The 19,619-nt window shown below is 44.6% G+C and overlaps 1 protein-coding gene across 8 annotated transcripts in view; it reads left to right on the forward strand.

The window, feature by feature from the left end:
- Nucleotides 1-19,619, forward strand: part of GPRIN3 (GPRIN family member 3) — a 187,673-nt gene that overhangs the window by 74,877 nt on the left and 93,177 nt on the right. For 3 of the 8 annotated variants that reach the window (XM_033958903.1, XM_033958941.1, XM_033958922.1), the window contains exon 2: nt 10,484-10,587. The exons of 4 other annotated variants lie outside the window; for them this stretch is intronic. The gene's annotated coding sequence lies outside the window, so the exon portion shown is untranslated. Of the gene's footprint in view, nt 1-9,254; nt 9,296-10,483; nt 10,588-19,619 lie in introns of those variants that run through there. One more of the 8 variants, XM_033958914.1, reaches the window with a different exon arrangement.

The raw sequence follows: 19,619 nt of genomic DNA on the forward strand, positions 1-19,619 counted from the left end.
GGTACCAGGAACGGCACCGGTTTTCCTCTCCCGGTACCGCCTCGGTACGCTCGGGCAAGTCTCTCTCTAAGACCCGCCATGCCGAGCCTTCCACACCGATGACCCGCCGTGCACACCCCGACATCAGGGACCCTGACTTATGGGAAGAATCCCCACACGGTACCGAGGAAGAAGCTTCCTCGATGGACGAGGAACCCTCAACGATTGACACCGGTTCAAAGCCTGAGCAGTCCTCAGGGAGATGTCGACTGCTCTTTCCATTCCTTTAGAGTCCGACTCTAAAAAGTCCCAGGCTTTCCTCGATGCCCTGGACTCTGAGCAACCTCCCAAGGAATTCTTTAAGTTACCCGTCCATGACATCCTACGGGAAACTTTTTATAAAAACTGGGAGAACCCCCTCACTGTCCCCGGGGCCCCTCGCAAACTGGATAGCTTGTACCAGGTCATTCCAATCCCGGGGTTTGACAAGCCTCAATTGCCCCATGAATCTCTCCTGGTGGAGTCCACCTTAAAGAAAACTCAGGGCTCCAGTGTCTATGCCTCCACCCCTCCTGGCAGAGAGGGCAAAACGATGGATAAATTTGGCAAGCGCCTTTTCCAGAATGCCATGCTGGCCAACAGGGCAAATAATTACACCTTTCACTTCTCCTTCTATATGAAACATCTGGTGCAACAACTCTCCTCCTTACAAAAATACATTCCTGAACGTAAGGTCCCTTTTTTCCAACAACAAATTTCCAGTCTGCTCCAACTTCGGAAATTCATGGTACGTTCCATTTATGACTCATTTGAGCTGACCTCTAGAGCAGTGGTTCCCAACCCTGTCCTGGAGGAACACCAGGCCAATTGGGTTTTCAGGCTAGCCCTAATGAATATGCATGAAGCAAATTTGCATGCCTATCACTTCCATCATATGCAAATCTCTCTCATTCTTATTCATTAGGGCTAGCCTGAAAACCCGATTGGCCTGGTGTTCCTCCAGGACAGGGTTGGGAATCACTGCTCTAGAGCATCTGCCATGGCTGTTGCCATGCGGCGTCTGGCCTGGCTGAGAGTTTCTGACCTCGACATTAACCATCAAGACCGCCTGGCTAACGCACCTTGTCTTGGTGACGAACTCTTAGGGGAATCCCTGGACTCGACCACCCAGAAACTCTCAGCACACGAGACTAGGTGGGACACTCTGGTCAAACCCAAAAAGAAGACTCCGCCTGCTCTCCCCTACAGACAGCAGTCCTCTTACCAACGCAGGTTCTCGGCCAGACCTCTCAACCCGCCTCAGCAGCAGCCTCGCCGTCCCCGTCACCAGCACCAACCTCAGGCTCGTTCCCAGTCTCATCAGCCTGCCAAGCCTCTCCCTCCGTCAAAACCATCTCAACCCTTTTGACTCCTTTCTCCAGGGCATAGCCAGCCTCCCACCATCATTGCCTCTTCCTCAGCCTATCGGAGGACGCCTCCAACTCTTCCTCAGCCATTGGGAGGTCATCACATCAGACCAATGGGTCCTCAACATCATTCGCCACGGCTACTCTCTCAACTTCCAGACTCTTCCACCAGACAATCCTCCCATAGAGTCTGCTTCTCACTCCTCCCAATCCCTCCTCCTCCTGAGGGAGGTCCAATCCCTCCTTCTTCTCAATGCCATCGAAGAGGTACCCTCAGACCAAAGGGGTAAGGGATTCTACTCCCGCTACTTCCTGGTTCCCAAGAAGACATGAGACCTCCGTCCCATCCTCGATCTCCGGGACCTCAACAAGTGTCTGGTCAAGGAAAAATTCAGAATGCTCTCCCTTGTCACGCTTTACCCTCTTCTCTCTCAACACGACTGGCTATGTTCCCTAGACCTCAAGGAGGCCTACACTCACATCCCAATCAATCCGACTTCACGTCGCTACCTGCGGTTTCAGGTACAGCACCATCACTATCAGTACAAAGTGCTACCCTTTGGCCTCGCATCATCACCCAGGGTGTTCACCAAGTGCCTTATTGTGGTGGCGGCCTTCCTCAGGTCTCACGACCTCCAGGTGTTCCCCTACTTGGACGATTAGTTGGTGAAAGCACCTACGTCTCCGCTTGTGCTACAAGCCACTCAACACACCATCTCTTTCCTCCATCTCCTGGGGTTCGAGATCAACTACCCCAAGTCGCACCTACTTCCCACACAGCGACTTCAGTTCATTGGTGCAGTTCTCGACACCACTCTGATGAGGGCGTTTCTCCCCTCCGACCGACAACGGACCCTGCTCCACCTCTGTCGGCAGGTGCTCCTTCATCATTCCATCCCAGCTCAGCAGATGATGGTCCTCCTGGGCCACATGGCCTCGACGGTCCATGTGCTTCCTCTTTCGCGACTCCACCTCAGGACACCTCAATGGACTCTAGCCAACCAATGGTCACAGACCACGGATCCTCTTTCTCATCCCATCTCTGTGACATCGTCTCTTCAGCAATCTCTTCAATGGTGGTTGAACTCCAATCTTTCCAGGGGTCTACTCTTTCATTTACCCCCTCACTCCATGATCATAACCACAGATGCCTCCCCCTATGCATGGGGAGCTCACCTGGGAGATCTTCGCACCCAGGGACTCTGGACCCCTCAGGAGCGTCAACATCACATCAATTTCCTGGAACTCAGGGCCATGTTCTATGCTCTCAAGGCCTTCCAGCACCTTCTCTACCCTCAGGTTCTTCTCCTGTGCACAGACAACCAAGTCGCCATGTACTACATAAACAAGCAAGGCGGCACCGGATCTCCCCTCCTCTGTCAGGAGGACATCCGCATCTGGACCTGGGCCATGGCCCACAGTCTCTTCCTCAAGGCTGTCTATATCCAGGGCGAACAGAATTCCCTGGCCGACAATCTCAGCCGCATCCTTCAACCTCACGAGTGGACTCTGGATCCTCCCACACTCCGCTCCATCTTTGCTCAGTGGGGCACTCCTCAGGTGGACCTCTTTGCAGCTCCTCACAACCATCAGCTACCCCAGTTCTGCTCCAGACTCTTCTCTCCTCATCGTCTGGCCCCGGATGCATTCCTTCTCAACTGGACGGATCGGTTTCTCTATGCCTTTCCTCCACTGCCGCTGATGTTGCGGACGTTATTCAAACTCTGCAGGGACAAAGCCACCATGATTCTCATTGCCCCTCGGTGGCCTCGCCAACACTGGTTCTCCCTCCTGCTCCAGCTCAGCTCCAGGGAGCCCATTCCTCTCCCTGTGTTTCCTACGCTACTTACACAGCAGCATCAGTCTCTACTGCATCCCAATCTGTCCTCGCTCCACCTGACAGCTTGGTTTCTCTCGGGCTGACCTCTCCACACAATCTGTCTCAGCCTGTCCGTCGTATTTTGGATGCCTCCAGGAAACCGGCCACCCTCCAATGTTACCATCAGAAGTGGACCAGGTTCTCCTCTTGGTGTCTCCTACATCACCACGATCCCACCTCTTTGGCGGTGGAAACTGTACTGAACTATTTGCTCTCTCTGTCCGACGCTGGCCTCAAGTCTACCTCCATCAGAGTCCACCTCAGTGCCATCACTGCGTTTCATGAGCCTATCCTCAGAAAACCTCTCACGGCTCATCCCTGGTTTCCCGGTTCATGAGAGGCCTTTTCAATGTCAAACCACCTCTGAAGCCTCCTCCAATCGTCTTGGACCTGAATGTGGTTTTATCAGCCCTCATGAAACCCCCATTTGAGCCTCTTGCCACAACTCCGCTCAAATTTCTTACATGGAAGGTGCTTTTCCTCATTGCCATCACCTTTGCCAGGAGGGTTAGTGAACTGCATGCACTTGTTGCCGACCCACCTTTCACTGTTTTTCACCATGACAAGGTGGTTCTGCGTACCCATCCTAAATTCCTTCCCAAGGTGGTCTCGGAATTTCACCTCAACCAGTCCATTGTGTTGCCTGTCTTTTTCCCTAAGCCCCATTCTCATCCTGGGGAACAGGCATTGCACACGCTGGACTGTAAGCGTGCCCTTGCTTACTACCTTGACCGTACCAGGGCTCAGCTCTTTTTGTACTTCGACCCTAACCGTCTGGGTCGTCCTGTCTCTAAACGGACGCTTTCCAACTGGCTTGCTGCCTGCATTGCGTTCTGTTATGCTCAGGCCGGTCTCTCACTGGAAGGTGCTGTCACGGCCCACAAGGTCAGAGCTATGGCTGCTTCTGTGGCTTTCCTCCGTTCCACGCCCATCGAGGAAATCTGCAAGGCTGCCACTTGGTCCTCAGTTCACACGTTCACTACTCACTACTGTCTGGATACCTTCTCCAGACGGGATGGGCACTTCGGCCAATCTGTGTTGCACAATTTATTTTCCTAATGGCCAACCATCCCCCCTCCCTCTCTGTTAGCTTGGAGGTCACCCATACGTTAAGAATATGCTGCCTGCTTGTCCTGGGATAAAACACAGTTACTTACCGTAACAGGTGTTATCCAGGGACAGCAGGCAGATATTCTTACGTCCCACCCTCCTCCCCGGGTTGGCTTCTTAGCTGGCTTATCTTAACTGGGGACCACGCTCTCCTCCGTCGGGCGGGAAGGCACTCGCGCATGCGCGGTGCGGTCAACTAGAACTTTCTAGTTAAAAAGTCCGTACCGGGGCTCCGTCGGTGATGTCACCCATGCGTAAAGAATATCTGCCTGCTGTCCCTGGATAACACCTGTTACGGTAAGTAACTGTGCTTTATGGCTTAAGTGGGCCTGGCAGCTATCCAAAAACAGATGAAGAGAACCCTTTGCTTGGGCTGGTACATGGAGACCATAGCTATTTTCTTAAGCATTTGTGACTCCTGTTCTTTTGGGGAGCAGTTCTATAACTGGGTGCCTGATAGGAGCCTACTCAATAAATGGAACATATATAGACACCTATTTTCCTTTATAGAATACTAGTGTAACATGTTAATTCATCTGTATAACATGGGCAGAGTCACTTACACCAGACATACGGCTCATATAAATGCATGAGCCTGGTTAGGGAAGATACGCATATTACTTATAACAGGGCTCGACGGGAGTGGAACCAAGATGGAGTCAGGGATAGACGTGTCGTGAGAAGCTCCCCTTCCATTGGCGTTCTAAACTTTTTCTCCGAGATTGACTTACCAGTTCTGTTTTAAAGGAATGCCGAAGCGCAGGGGGAAACAGAGGAGCGATCTCCCGGCTTCCTCTGCCTTTGCTGTTCCCTTTGGTCTGGGCGAATCCGTGCTCCGAGGGGGGCAGACCTCAGAGCTGGACAGTGACTTTTCGCTGAGCCCGTTGGGTCCTGCGATCCCTCCCCGTCCCGGGATGATGTCGGGCAGTCCCGCGGGTCAACGGGAGACGTCGGGGAGTGAATCCCTGCTGGACCCGATGATGCTGCCTTTGACCCCGGAGGTGATTCAAGCTATGCCGAGTTACCAGCAAACGGCAGAGGGAGGAGGAGGTGTTCAGGGACAACGAGTGTGGGAAATGGAGTCTCTTCTCCACTTCAACCTCTGAAACCCCTGATTAAGCCAAAAGTGGTGGATATGGAGGCGTTGTGGGGAGCCATGGAGAGCCTTCACCAGGTATGCTCCCAATTTATTTCCTCAACTCAACAAACTGCAGTTCAAATTAAAAACTGTGAAGGGAAAATTCAACAACAAGCAACTAGAATGGATAATATTGAGAAGACAGTCTCTGAAATAAAACTTGTATCAAACTCTCAAATGAAAGAAAAAAACTTAATGATCAGGAAAATTGAAAATTTAGAAAATGCAAATAGAAATTTAAGCCTGAGACTTCTAAATTTTCCTGTATCTAGAATATTATCACCGAGAGAACTTTTCCATTCTTTTTTGACTTCAGTTTTAAAATTTTCAGAGACAAATATGCCACCATTGCAAAAACTATATTATCTTAATATAGTTGAAGAGGATAAGGACAAGTCAACTATCCATCCCGGAGAATTAGACCTCACTGGGATGTTAGAATCTTCACGGATTGAGATTTCAGCGAGAGCTACTTTGCTAGTAACTTTTGTTTTCTTACAAGATAAAGAAGCTCTTCTTCGCCTCTTATAGAACTGAAAGTGTTGAATTTTACAATCACAAAATTGCAATTTTTCCTGATGTCTCAAAGTGGACGCAGCTTAGACGTAAAAAATTTCTGACATTTCCTCAGTCAGTTTTAGCTTTGGGAGCAACCTTTCAACTTAGGTTTCCTTGTAAATGTTGTATTACCTATCAAACAAACAAGTATATTTTTTATGATCCAGAACAATTGCAATATTTCTTGGAAGGTAAGGCTTCCATTAAGGCTCCTGATCCCCTCTATAATTTCAACCACTTAGGCCCTAATGTAATTAACCAAAGAACCCTGTATATTTGAGGCATATGCAAATATGACCGAGTTTAGTTTTTCTTTAATTCAACTACCCTTGATTGTGTATGGTTTCACTCTCCTTTAATGTGGACTATGATCATTGTACTGGAATTTATGACTTGATAATAATTTCTTGAATGTATTTAGTTGCCTGTATCAAAGTGTTCTTTTTTGATCTTTGATGTGAAAATGACTAAAATAGATTTAAACACAGGGCTCGACAAATCCCAGGTGCCAGATCACCATGGCACCTAAAAATTGCACCCTGGTGCCTGGGATTTCACCACAAATAATTTCCCTCTTTTCCATCCGAAACAGCTTCTCGGGCCTTGGCATGGCGATCAGGCTCTCCATAGGCTTGAGCCCCGAGGTGCAAGAAGTTTGGAAAATCTCATGGAACTTGAAACCATGCGACTTCCCAAACTTCAGGCACCAAGGGCCTCAAGCCTATGGAGAGCCTGATCGCCAAGCCAAGGCAAAAGAAGCCATTTCTGATACATGAACTGTTGCTGGAGCTGAAGAGAGAGCCAGAGAGAAACAGTTAAGGGGGTGGGGGGTTAAGAAGAAGAGAGAGAAACAAACTGACTGAAGACTGGGGAGGGGGGCATGAGACACATTGGGTGAAGGCTGTGGGGAGGAGTTTACTACTACTACTATTAATTATTACAAGAAAGAATCTGATGGGGACACCTAGGGTTATAGGTGAAACAAAGAAGCAATTGCCTCTTTTCTTCACCTAGATAGAGTGCTGTCACATAGCTGACAGCATGCTTTGGAAAGGGAGACTATTGACTTCTGATTACCAGGGGTACCTTAAGAAACTGATAAAAGTTTATTTGCCCCCAGACACAAAATATAGGATGGGGGAAGTTAATTTCTAAAAGAGCTACTGCTAATCGAGGAGGTGATTCCTATCCCTTCCCTCCCCCCCACCCTCAAATTTCACTGGAGACAATGTTGGAAGGATGATAAAGGATAAGCAAGAAAGGTCTTATACGCTGGCTGGCTCCTAGATTTAATGAAAATTTGTTGAGGCCTGACTTATACCATAGTATTCTATAAGTTATACTCATGTCTATCTTGCCTATATGTATGGTCACCTTGCAATTACATGCTATCAGAGATATCCACGTAGCTGTAGAAAACCACATATGTATCCTATATTGATAGGTATTCTAATCATTTACACAATAAATATTTGTGCCTACTGTGTAGAATTACCTCATTTATGTTTAGAAGGGGTTAATTTTATTGTAAGGGAGTAATTATGTATGTTAAGGGAATAATATATAATTTTGACTAAATAATGTGTTTTAAATAGCAACATTGTGATTTATATAATATTTTTTCCCCATAGGAGCTCTAATGCTGTATGTGGTCTCTTGATTCTAGGGAACCTCTTAAAGGTGCTGTTAAAAAGAAAAACTGCCACAATCCCACCCTTGCCTTCCACCCCCACCCCATTTTATTTATCAAATCCCACTCTCCTACCTGGGACCTACTAGGGCTTTAATGGGTGTTTAGTGGACAGAAAGGAGGAATCGCTTGTCCTTACTGTCCCATCAAGAACAGGGATTCAAATGGCAAATTCTTTGCAGTAGATTTGTGGTACTACAGCTAAAGGTCAAGTGCCAGATAAAGGCATTTATCCTTATTTGGCAGCCTGACTCCTAGTGGGAGAACTGCAAGACTACCACTAGGGGGCGAAGACACCATTTTGACTCCAGATGCTGATAGAGCAGGAGGGACTGGAGAGATTGCTCTTCCACTTAGACATCAAGGAAAGCTCAATACTTCAGATGCTAGGGAGGTTATGGGGGGGAGAGAAGATTTAAGGCTAGCGTTTCGGGAGGAGGGTTGGGGAGCAGGACTACAGCAGAATTATTTTCTTTTTTTTATCACTGCCCCTTTAATAGATAGTGGGCCCAAGTTGGAACCTGCATTCTGCATGATTGAAGAAAGGAATTCATGATGTTTGATTATAGCGATGCATTTTTTATTTTTATTTTTTTTTTTTTTAACTTAGTATCTAACCCTGTTAAGCAGCCTTCATGTGTATGTAGTATTTTTTTTAAATCTTATACCTCTTTGTTCTTTATGTAGTATGCCATTCAATCAAATATATTGAAATCGCCTCCTACCATTATAAAATCCAGATGAGTTACGGTGCTGGTGTGCGGCTCCTTATCAGAACCCCGTGTGTTTATCAGACTAGAAGGAATTTAACATCAACAGCTGAAGAGTTTTTAAATGGAGTATGATCAAAGTGCTATCATAAAGAATATATATATATACAGTCAAACTTCGGTTTACGAGTTACCCAGTTTGCGAGTGTTTTGCAAGACGAGCAAAACACTCAGCAAACTTTTGACTCGCAAATCGAGCATTGACTTGATTTGCGAGCCCCCACCCGACCCAACCATGGGAACCAACAGTATTGCTCCCCCGAGGCCACCGGCGCTGCTCCCTCCCTTTACGATTGTCTCCTCCCCATCTACCGACCGGCCCTGTCCTTACCTGTGTGTCACAGGAGTTAGAAAGGGCCTGCTGCCAGTCTGCTGCTGAGCCTTGAGCATCTGTGCAGATGCTCAAGGCTCAGCAGCAGACCGGTGGCAGGCACTTTCTTATCACCGGCAGTGCAGGGGTAAGGACAGGACCAGTCGGGGAGGGGGGGAAGAGGTGATAGCAGCACCGGTGGCCTCGGGTGGAGCATGGGAGTCGGGGTGCGTCCAGCAGGAGTGAGCCAGCACCTGAGAGTCCCAGCAGAGGGGGTAGGGGCAGCGTCAGGGAGCGGCAGAGCCAACAGTGTCCAGTCTGGCTCTGTGGCGGCAGTGGTTTGCTTAGCCAGCACCACCCGCAGTGAGAGGCAGCGAACAGCAGCAGAGGAGGAGAATTGGAGGAGCCGCATGGATGGGTCTGTGGCAGAGACAGCGGTGGAGGCGTCCCTAATGGTAATTAAGTTTTTGGGGATGTGGAATGAATTGTTCAAGTTTACACTAACTCATATGGGAAAAGTTGCTTTGATAAACGAGTGTTTTGGTTTAAGAGCATGCTTCTGGAACGAATTATGCTTGTAAACCAAGGTACCACTGTATATATATATATATATATAAACAAAACATAGAACTAGGAGTACGACTTAAAGAGAAAGCAAGTGGGTCATGTAAACCAGCCAGGGCAGGATTAATTCGTCAAGGGCCCCTAGGCACACAAGTACACTGGGCCCCCTACCCCGCCCCACCAAGCGCCCAGGCGGAAACAGGAAGCTGCGTCAGAGGGAAGCTTTGGGCAAGCAGCACCGCTTGCTCAATTACAGTTCCCGTTGCCTTTCTTACCCGCGTTGCTTGCTTGTCGTACTTTCCATCGATGGTGGGGGGGGGGAGCGTGTTGCCAATCAATGCTGGAGGGGCCCATCGCCATTTAGAAAAAACAATGTTGATGCCCTCCTTCATCGGGCCCCCCTGACCATTTTGGGCCCTAGGCACGTGCCTACTTGGCCTATTGGTTAATCCTGCCCTGTAAACAGCGTGTCATTGCCTCTAAACAAGCGCAGTCTGAAGGCAACTCATAAACATGTAGTGTCCCAGTTCGCATATTGGAAGTTAAAGTGTTAATAATTTATCTGAAATATTTCTTTTTAGCCCATAGAACAGTGGAAACATCCATCAATAGGAGAGTGTCAACAACGCCCCTCCCCCTTTTCCCGCGCTACCAGAGCTCGCCCTGAGTGCAAAGGGAGCTCGTGAAATTGATAAAGACACCTTAATTGTGTGCCTGATCAACCCGCAGTGTGCATTAGCCAAACAGTAAGGGCAGATGCCTACGTGGCTCTGACGTGCTGCCACTGTTGCTTCTCTACCCCTTCTTGCATAGTAATTTCTGCTGCACACCGGGAACTGAAGGCAGATCACGTAGAATAATTTTCTGTTCTCTTTTGTGTCTGTGCATCAACCCTGAAACAAGCAAGGCCAGATAACATCTGCCTGATTGGTCTGCAGGAAACCCCCCTTCCCCCCGCCCCACCTCGTCGAATGTTTAGCAATTCTGGGTCTTTTTGCTTCCTGCTGGGGCCACAGACTTGCGAAGATCATTCATTGTATGTGTCTTTTTTTTTTTTTTTTTCTCCCTTCCTAATGAAGCTTTCATGCCTAATCGCGGCATTAACAGCAAGAGCTTCTTCACAGAAGAGACATTTCTCTGCAAGGTCAACGTTACCTTTACAACAGGCTCAACGTGCCTCAAGGTAAGGGAGATTTTTGGAAAGACCTTGGGGATTATTTTTTTTTATTTTTTTTTTTTAAGGTGGTAAGAATGCTTTTTAATAACACTTTGTTATTGTAAAGGGTGGTAGTGACCCATGCCACACACTCGCGTCAGAATTATATCAGCCTTTCAATAAAAACATCACATTTCTCGACTTGTTTTATGTAACTGTTACATTTCTGTGAGTGAAACTTGGTATGTTGTGAAAAACTGAATATGGCAATTTCAAGATGACAAATTAGTGCGTGTTTTTGATGTTTCGGAGGAAAAGATATTGATCTGTTTTGGAGCACAGGGAGGAATCTGATGGTATTAACTGGCTTTTATTTGAAGTTAATTACTCTAGAGAAATGGAGCTTCGACGGTACTTGGATGTTTTAATTGAATAAGGAGGTTATATGCGTTGATGACCTATTATTGCCTTGTCCTTATTTTGAAATGGGAAGCTGATTTGATAGTCTGCAGACCACAGTGATGGTGGGGAATTCATAATAAAACCATGGCAGAGATTTAGCAAGACAGAGACCCAAAGCAAAGGGGGGGGGGGGAGAGGAAAATACAGTGGCATTGACAGCAAAGACAAGCTACAGATCAGTTCATGTCCTACAGAATTTGCCAAGTAGATGTAGATGTAGGATTACAACAAAATTTGAAATCACATTGTAAATTTTAAATTAGTATTTGGTGTGGTTTTAAATCCTAAATCAAAGATTGCTTTTTTCCCCACTGAAAGTAATTAGGTTGTGGCTAGACTGCAGCAAGTTTCACAGCTGATATGCAAGAACCCCCCTTCCCCTCCCCCAACAGCAGTAAGGTACAACAGCGCACTGGCAAGCTAATATGAAGAGTAGACTTGTGTCTGTACCACTCAAATGGTAACTTAGCTCTCTCCCAGAGTAAAGTACAGTTAAGTGTTTTTCCAAAATAGGATTTGATTTCATGAATAACATGGTTTTTTTTTTTTGGCGGCGTCTCCTTATGAATGGTAATCCTGTGACTCACAGGATTTTAAGTCATTTGAACAAATGTGTGGTTATTCTAAACTGCTTTCCATTAAAAAACCATCTACATGATCAGCTATAGTTCTGTGGGTCAACATGTTTTACGAGGCGGTGCTGAAAAGAGAATGACGTGGATGTGGTTCGATCAACGATCTGAAACGGTGTCAAAACAAGAGAATTTTGTTTCTGCAAATTGGCACTTAACAAAATAAGATAACTCTCTCTTTTCAGCTACAGTGGCAAAATAATGCTCAGAATTTAGAAAGTTGGTTGGGTGGGTCAAGAACGTTTCAGCACATCCTCGTAATCCAGAAGAAAATTGCTCTGGGTTCTATCAGTGGACATTCTTCACTGATGAAAATGCCAAAACGGTGCACATTTGATTGCACGTGACCCGGTGTGTACAAATTGTATATTATTGTGTATTTCGTTTTGATTAGTTTCGGCAAGGAGCAACATAAAGGTCTGAAAAAAAACTGTATGAGGGGATTCTCAGTTCATTCCTTGTGACATGCTTAGCCAGTTAGACTCCAGAATACCCACTGTGCATACTCGTAGTGTGTGTCCTGAAAACCTGATGTATTTGGGTATGATCTAATTAAACTGATGCTCGAAGGCCTGGATTCACTAACCCCCCCCCCTTACCTATCCGATCCGTGGCCGGGCGACCGATTCACGACGAGTCTTCATGCAAATTGACACAATCGGAGGCATGCCCCACACCGACCACAAGGATCGCTGAAGAGTGATCCCAACGCATGCGCACACTGCACAAGAGAGGCCAAAACAAAGGGGGGGAAGGGGTTAACAGCAAAGGCCCTGCTGCTCCAAGAACCCCCCCCCAAAAAAAAAACCAAAAAAAAACAAAACGTGCTGCTGTTCCTGGACTGTTGCTTTCTCATATGGAAACCTGGCTTGAATTATTCTGGATCTGCACGAAAGGTTTTTAGAATTTTTGCTTAAGACTAACAGCATGGTTGCTTAAACTAAAGTTGTTTCCCCCTCATGAACAACCCACAAACCGCAGGATCCAGACATATGTATTCGGACAAAACATCAGCGGAGTGAACTTGCCAACCCGTGGTTTTAACACGCAGGTTTAAAGCGGGGCTGCACTATGGCGTGTTCTAGAACGTAACGTGCCGTAGTTCAGCCCTGCTTTAAACCCGCGGGTTATAACCACGGGCTCGAACGGCGGCAGAGGACAGGTTTGCTTCTATTTTGGAGCACCTATTGCCCAGTTTCCCTGTTTGCACCCAGCAGAATCAGTATAAATATATTTTTTCTACCGCTTTTCTGGTATGGAGGGTGGATGAGTGTAATGTGCGCTGTCAGTCCAGAGAGGCAGGGCAGCAGAGACATGAGCGATTAGTCCTCAGCAGTCGTTTCTTTTTTGATCAGCCAGCCTAGTCGGTGTCCCTGATTTTGTTTAGTGAATCGCTGCCTTCCTACTTTTGCATGCCATTTCCCCTCATTTGCATGCGTGGATTGGGATCGGATCGGGAGGAAGGTTAGTGAATCGGGTTGGGGGTCGCAAAGTGGATGCAAACTGCTTGGGAGATGATCGGTGAGCTTAGTGAATCTAGCCCTAAGTGGCTTAGAAAGAAAACTATAACATAGAATAAAATAAGAAACAAGAAATATAAAAAATACTATTGCAAGAAATTATATAAAATGATGAAACACAATAAAACAAACATAATAATAAAAAAAATATATATAAACTAAAGAAACCCAAACTTTATAAAACATGATCTGAAAACTCAAAATGGCCAAGGGTTCTCTTTACTAAACTGCAGATGTCATATGATCACCCACTGTAACATCAGTGGGTTCCATTACCAACTACTGGAACAGTTCTCCTTGTAGAGAATCCAGAAACTCCCTATTTCTAGAAGACCCCATAATAGGGATACCCCAATCAATATCCGGCATGTTCTAATTACCTATTAGTAAGAGTTCCCCTTTTTTTTTATATATATTCTGAAAGTCTACTATAAAATCTCTATCTACTTCTTCCATCTGTGAAGGAGGCCTGAATATCACACCAATGTAAATATATTCACCATTCCCTCTTTCCAAATTGATTCACAGTGCCTCGTCCTTGCCCTGCAGATCCTTCAATTGTGTGGCTTAATATGATCTTTAACATATAATGCTACTCTCCCTCCTTTTCTTCCTACCCTGTCTTTCCCGAACAAATTATAGCCCGCTTTAACTACATCCCAGTCATGGTTCTCCGTGCTCGCCACTATATCCTATTCCTCTTCTTCCATCACAGCTTCTAGATCCAGAATCTTGTTTCCCATGCTTCAAGCATTAGTATATACTGCTTTCCAGACATTGCCCCCTTTTCCCATCCTGATGATGGCACTCTGGGCTGTGGTAGAAATCTCTACCACTGCTTAGTAAAAGAGAGGGTGCGTTTGTACCTGAGGAAATGGAAGTTTTGAGACTTGCACAAGATCACAAGCAGCATTGGAATTTGAATATTTTATTTAAAAAGTTAATAAAGAATTGGCATCCTAGCACTAAGTTATGGTAAAAAGTGCCCTTAGTACACCCTTTACGTGGGCCAATTTTCAATGTTTTTGAATTAATGGCTATTTTGCCATTAGTGCATTGACCATTAAAAACTATTAATGTGTGAGTACTTACTGTCACCTGTTTTGTAGGTGGTAAGGGCACACATGCTAATCAGTTAGTGCTGATAACACTGAAATGTCCAGACTCCACCCCAGACATGTCCACGCTGTGCAAAAATACCTGTTTTTTTAATGCATGGTTTGCATGTGCAAATCCAAAATTTACCACAGGACGCCTGAATGCATCCCACAGTAAGCCATTTTAAGCTGCTGATCACTGCATGATACAGTTTAATATTAAGATGGGTATAGAGAGGGCTCATTCAAAAGCAAAGGTTCTAGACTTTTAAAAAAACTAACTGTTTGGATGGGGGTTTACGTCAATGAATTATTGTCTGGGTGGGAACGTCTGGAAGGAGTGGAAATGCAGTGGGCAAAACTGAAAGGAGCGATTGTAAGGGTGACAGACCTTTTTGTGAGGTAAGTAAGTAAAAGTAAGAGGAAAATAAGGCCACTTTGGTTCTCAAAAGTAGTAGTTGAGAAGATAAGGAATAAGAGGTTAGCTTTCATAAACTACAAAAGATCGCAGAAAGAGGAAGACAGGCAAAAATATCTTGAAAAGTTAAGAGAGGCTGGTCTTGTAGTCAGGAAAACAAAGATGCAAATGGAAGAAAAAAAATAGCTGACACGGTAGAAAGAGGAGACAAGACATTTTAGATATATTAGTGATAGGAAGAAGTGCAAAAGTGGCATAGTGAGACTCAAAGGTGAAGGGGAGGAATATATAGAAGCTGATAAAGAAAAGGCCAAATTGCTTAACAGATATTTCTGTTCTGTGTTTACGGCTGAAGCGCCGGGAGCGGGACCGCAGAAGACAAACTTGAATAGAGATGGAGGAGTAATAGACCCTGATTGATTTTCAGAGGGTTGTTTTCGTGAGGAGCTAGCTAAAATAAAAGTAGACAAAGCAATGATGCTGGATGGTGTACACATCCTAGGGTGCTGAAAAAACTTAGGGAAGTTCTGGTAGCTCCGCTGACTGACTTTTTCAACGAGTCTCTAGAGTCAGTAGTGGTACCAGAGGACTGGCGAAGGGCGAATGTGGTGCCTCTCCACAAAAGTGGAAGTAAGGAAGAAGTAGGGAATTACAGGCCGGTAAGTCTGACTTCTGTGGTAAGCAAATTAATGGAAACACTTTTACAACAGAGAATGGTCAAGTTTTCTGGAATCCTGTGGCTTACAGGACCAGAGGCAACATAGATTCACTAGAGGTAGGTATTGTCAGACAAATCTGATCAATGCCCTCAGGATGGATCCCAAAATGATGGTCTGGGTCAAGAACTGGTTGAGTGGAAGGCAACATAGGGTTGTGATCATGGAGATCGCTCTGAGGAAAGGGATGTTACCAATGGTGAGCTTCAAGGTTCTGTTCTTGGGTCTGTTCTTTTTAACATTTTTATAAACGATATTGCTGAAGGGTTGTCGGGTAAAATTTGCCTCTTTGCAGATGATACAAAAATCTGCAAGAATAGACATGCCGGATGGTGTGAATAACATGAAGAAAGACCTGGCGAAGCTTGAAGAATGGTCTGAAATTTGGCAGCTAAAATTTGTTGCTAAGAAATGCAAGGTCATGCATTTGGGCTGCAAAAACCCGAGGGAACGGTACAGTTTAGAGGGTGAAGAACTTATGTGCATGACGGAAGAGCAGGACTTGGGTGTGATCGTATGTGATGATCTTAAGGTGGCCAAACAGGTAGAAAAGGTGATGGCGAAAGCGAGAAGGATGCTAGGTTGCATAGGGAGAGGTATGGTTAGTAGGAAAAAGGAGGTATTGATGCCCCTATATAAGACTTTGTTGAGACCTCATTTAGAATATTGTGTACAATTCTGGAAGCCATACTTTCAAAAAGATATAAAAAGGATAGAGTCAGTCCAGAGGAAGGCTACTAAAATGGTATGTGGTCTTCATCATATAAGCATATGGGGACAGACTTAAAGATACACAATCTGTATACTTTGGAGGAAAGGTGGGAGAGGGGAGATATGATAGACGTTTAAATACCTATGTGATGTAAATGCGCATGAGTCGAGTCTCTTTAATTTGAACGGAAACTGCAATGAGAGGGCATAGGATGAAGTTAAGAGGTGATAGGCTCCGGAGTAATCTTAGGAAATACTTTTTTACAAAAAGGGTGGTAGATGCATTGAACAGTCTCCCAGAAGAGATGGTAGAGGCAGAGAGAAAGAGATAATGGTTACTGCGGGTGGGAAGACTAGATGGGCCATTTGGCCTTTATCTGCCATCATGTTTCTATCAGAGCATTTAGGGCTCCTTTTACAAAGCTGCGCTAGGGCCTTAACAAGCAGAATAGCGCACGCTAAATTGCTGTGCACGCTAGCCGCTACCGCCTCCTTTTGAGCAGGTGGTAGATTTTCGGCTAGTGCACGCTAATCCTATGTGTCCGTTAAAAACGCTAGCACACCTTTGTAAAAGGAGCCCTTAGTGTTCTACATTTGCTTAGGAAAAGAGGGCCTTAGATTGTAAGCCTTCTAGGGACAAGAAAATGCCTACTGTACCTGAATGTGACTTGTCTTTAGCTACTACTGAAAATGCTGCTATGCACAATTCAACAAAGTTTCACATTTTACTAACATAACATGAAAAGGCCATGGGCCTACTAGATGACTCAGTGACAACACTACTGTATGAGAGCTTAGGGATGGAGTGCCAGATTTTTCTATTTCTTTGTTTTGTTTTCTTTTTCAAATTCTTTATTCATTTTTTCATCTTACATCAAGTACACAATATTACATCATTTAAAACTTTTACACATCACTTGAATTTCTTTCTATTGTCATCGTAAATACATAAATTTATTCCCTCCCCACCCACCCTTCCCACAAAAATTTCAAAAAAAAAATCATATAAATATTGTATTCTTATCTATTGTTAAAACCTTTAATAGAACTTTATACCATCCCCATCCCCCCTATGTATAAATATACTGTCAGTGGAAAATGATGTCTCATCATTACAATAATTTGTCAATGGCCCCCAAATCTTTTTAAAATTATTATAATTCCCTTTCTGTATGGCAATTGTTCTTTCCATTTTGTAAATGTGGCACAATGAATTCCACCAGAATGTATAGCTAAGATTATTGTAATTTTTCCAGTTACTGGTGATATGTTGCACGGCGACTCCTGTCATAATCAATAGAAGTTTATTATTGCTTGATGAAATTTGACTTTTTGTTCTCATTGACATACCGAACTGAATTGTATCATATGATAATGCTACATGGTTTTCTAATAAACAATTTATTTAAGACCAAATTGATTTCCAAAAGGCCATGATAAAGGGACATTAAAATATTAAATGATCTAGGGTCCCTGCTTCGAGATTACAATGCCAGCATCCATTAGACTTAGAGCTATCTAACTTTTGTAATCGAACTGGGGTCCAAAATGTTCTTTGTAACAAAAAGAACCAAGTTTGTCTCATAAGATGCGGACACTGTAATCTCATTCTCCAAGACCAAATTTGTGGCCATTGAGACGCAGAAATTTAATGCTTAATCTTAATGCTCCAAATGTCTCTAAGACCAGTCTTTGGTTTTTTATTCATAAATCCAGATATCAATTTATACCACTGTGCGGGTTGGTGTTCCAAGAAATCCGCTTGAAAGCATAAGAACTCCAGACTATACTGATTATAAGATTTTTCCATTCAGGGAAACCCTCCTGAATAGCCTGCTTCAGTTGCAACCATTTAAAACTTTGTGATTTATTAAGACCATATTTATGTTGCAACTGTGAAAAATCAAACAGTTTACCATTTTTCTATTTCTTCTTGGATTGGTAGAGATTGGAAGAGTTAGAAAATTTTGGTTATCATTCAGCAGTGACATCAGGGGCAGGGGCATAGCCATAGCCCTCTGGAATTCTCTTCTCTCCGGGTTTAACAATATATTATCATATTATGCCTTTCGGAAACGACTGAAAACTATTCTGTTTCAACATCATTACGGATAATATTATGCTGATGGCTGTCTTCTAGTATGCTCTATGATAACCTTAAACTGCTTATTACACTATATACAAGCGGTATATCAAGTGAAATAAATCCAATCCAATCTACCTAGTTTGGGCTCAGGCCGGCATATCAGCAGTGCACCTAATCCAACAGTCAGAGTGGAAGGAAAAAGCTAGGCTCCCGTATCACTCTCTTCGTAAGGCAGCAGCAGTGGCTATGATTTCCACACAGGAGGAAGGAGAGGCAGTCTGTTAACTTAAGTTATTGAGATGAAAATTATGAATGTTCAATTTTATGGAAACTGCTTAGAGTATAGGCGGTATATAAATTTTTTAAATAAATAAATATGGGGCTAGAGGGGAGGGAGAGATATTGGCCATATGAAAGAAAGAGATGTTGGACACAGGGCACAAGGGAGAGATGTTGGACATGAGTAGATGAGAGGGAGAGATATATACTTAGGAGGTTGAGAGGGAAGAAAGAGGGAGATGTTGGATCCAGAAACAGAAGGGAGTGATGGAGAGATATAATGAGAGTGAGGTTAGAGAAGGAGAATGCTGGATCATGTGAAGAGGGCAGGAGGGAAAAAAGAGGGGAGCAGATGTTGGTGTGAGGAAGAATTGGGAAAAGTGGAACTATGTGGGGAGAGGTCATGAGGGGGAGGAGGGGGTGTCAAGGAAATGAATGAGAGGATAGTGATTACAAAGGGTAGAAATATGGTAATGGAGAGAAGATGAAAGATGAAAGGGAATGGAGGGCTGGGAAAGGAGTGAGATGGGGAACGAGAGAGCTAGTGGGTGAGAGAGGAAGATGGAAATTTGATAGGTAGATGAAAAGTGAAAAGGAGGAGAAGGGTGAGAAAGAAGGTGAAGTTTGAGTTGACAGAGGTAGAAAAGAACTAAAACGGAGCAATCAGTATGTCAGAGGCAGGTATAGTGAAGGAATAGAGAGGAGAGAGAATAAAAGACAAATGATAGCAGCCACTTGAAAGAGAATTAGCAGGTGACAGACAAAAGATAGAAAAAAAAAAAGCGCATTTTATTTTTAATGTTTTAAATAGAATATGTTGGCTTTGGGAATTGTGAATAGTAAATGTCTGCACTGTGTTCAGTAGAAAAGGTTGGCTAATGTACTGAAGAGGGCTTTAAACTAAATTTACTGGGGATGGGTGTAAAACATCCCAAGGTAATGAATAACTCTCAGGAATTATAAGACAAATACAGTTATTGAAATGCGACAAAAGGGTGATAGCTGGAAAGTGTTGTATACCAATGCCCATAGTATGGGTAACAAGATTCCAGATCCAGTAGAAGCTGAATTAGATTGGTGGCGGTCACGGAGATGTGGTTCACGGAGAACCATGATTGGGATGTCCTTATACCCGACT

Source organism: Geotrypetes seraphini, chromosome 1 (assembly GCF_902459505.1).
Source record: "Geotrypetes seraphini chromosome 1, aGeoSer1.1, whole genome shotgun sequence".
Taxonomy (NCBI): Eukaryota; Metazoa; Chordata; class Amphibia; order Gymnophiona; family Dermophiidae; genus Geotrypetes; species Geotrypetes seraphini.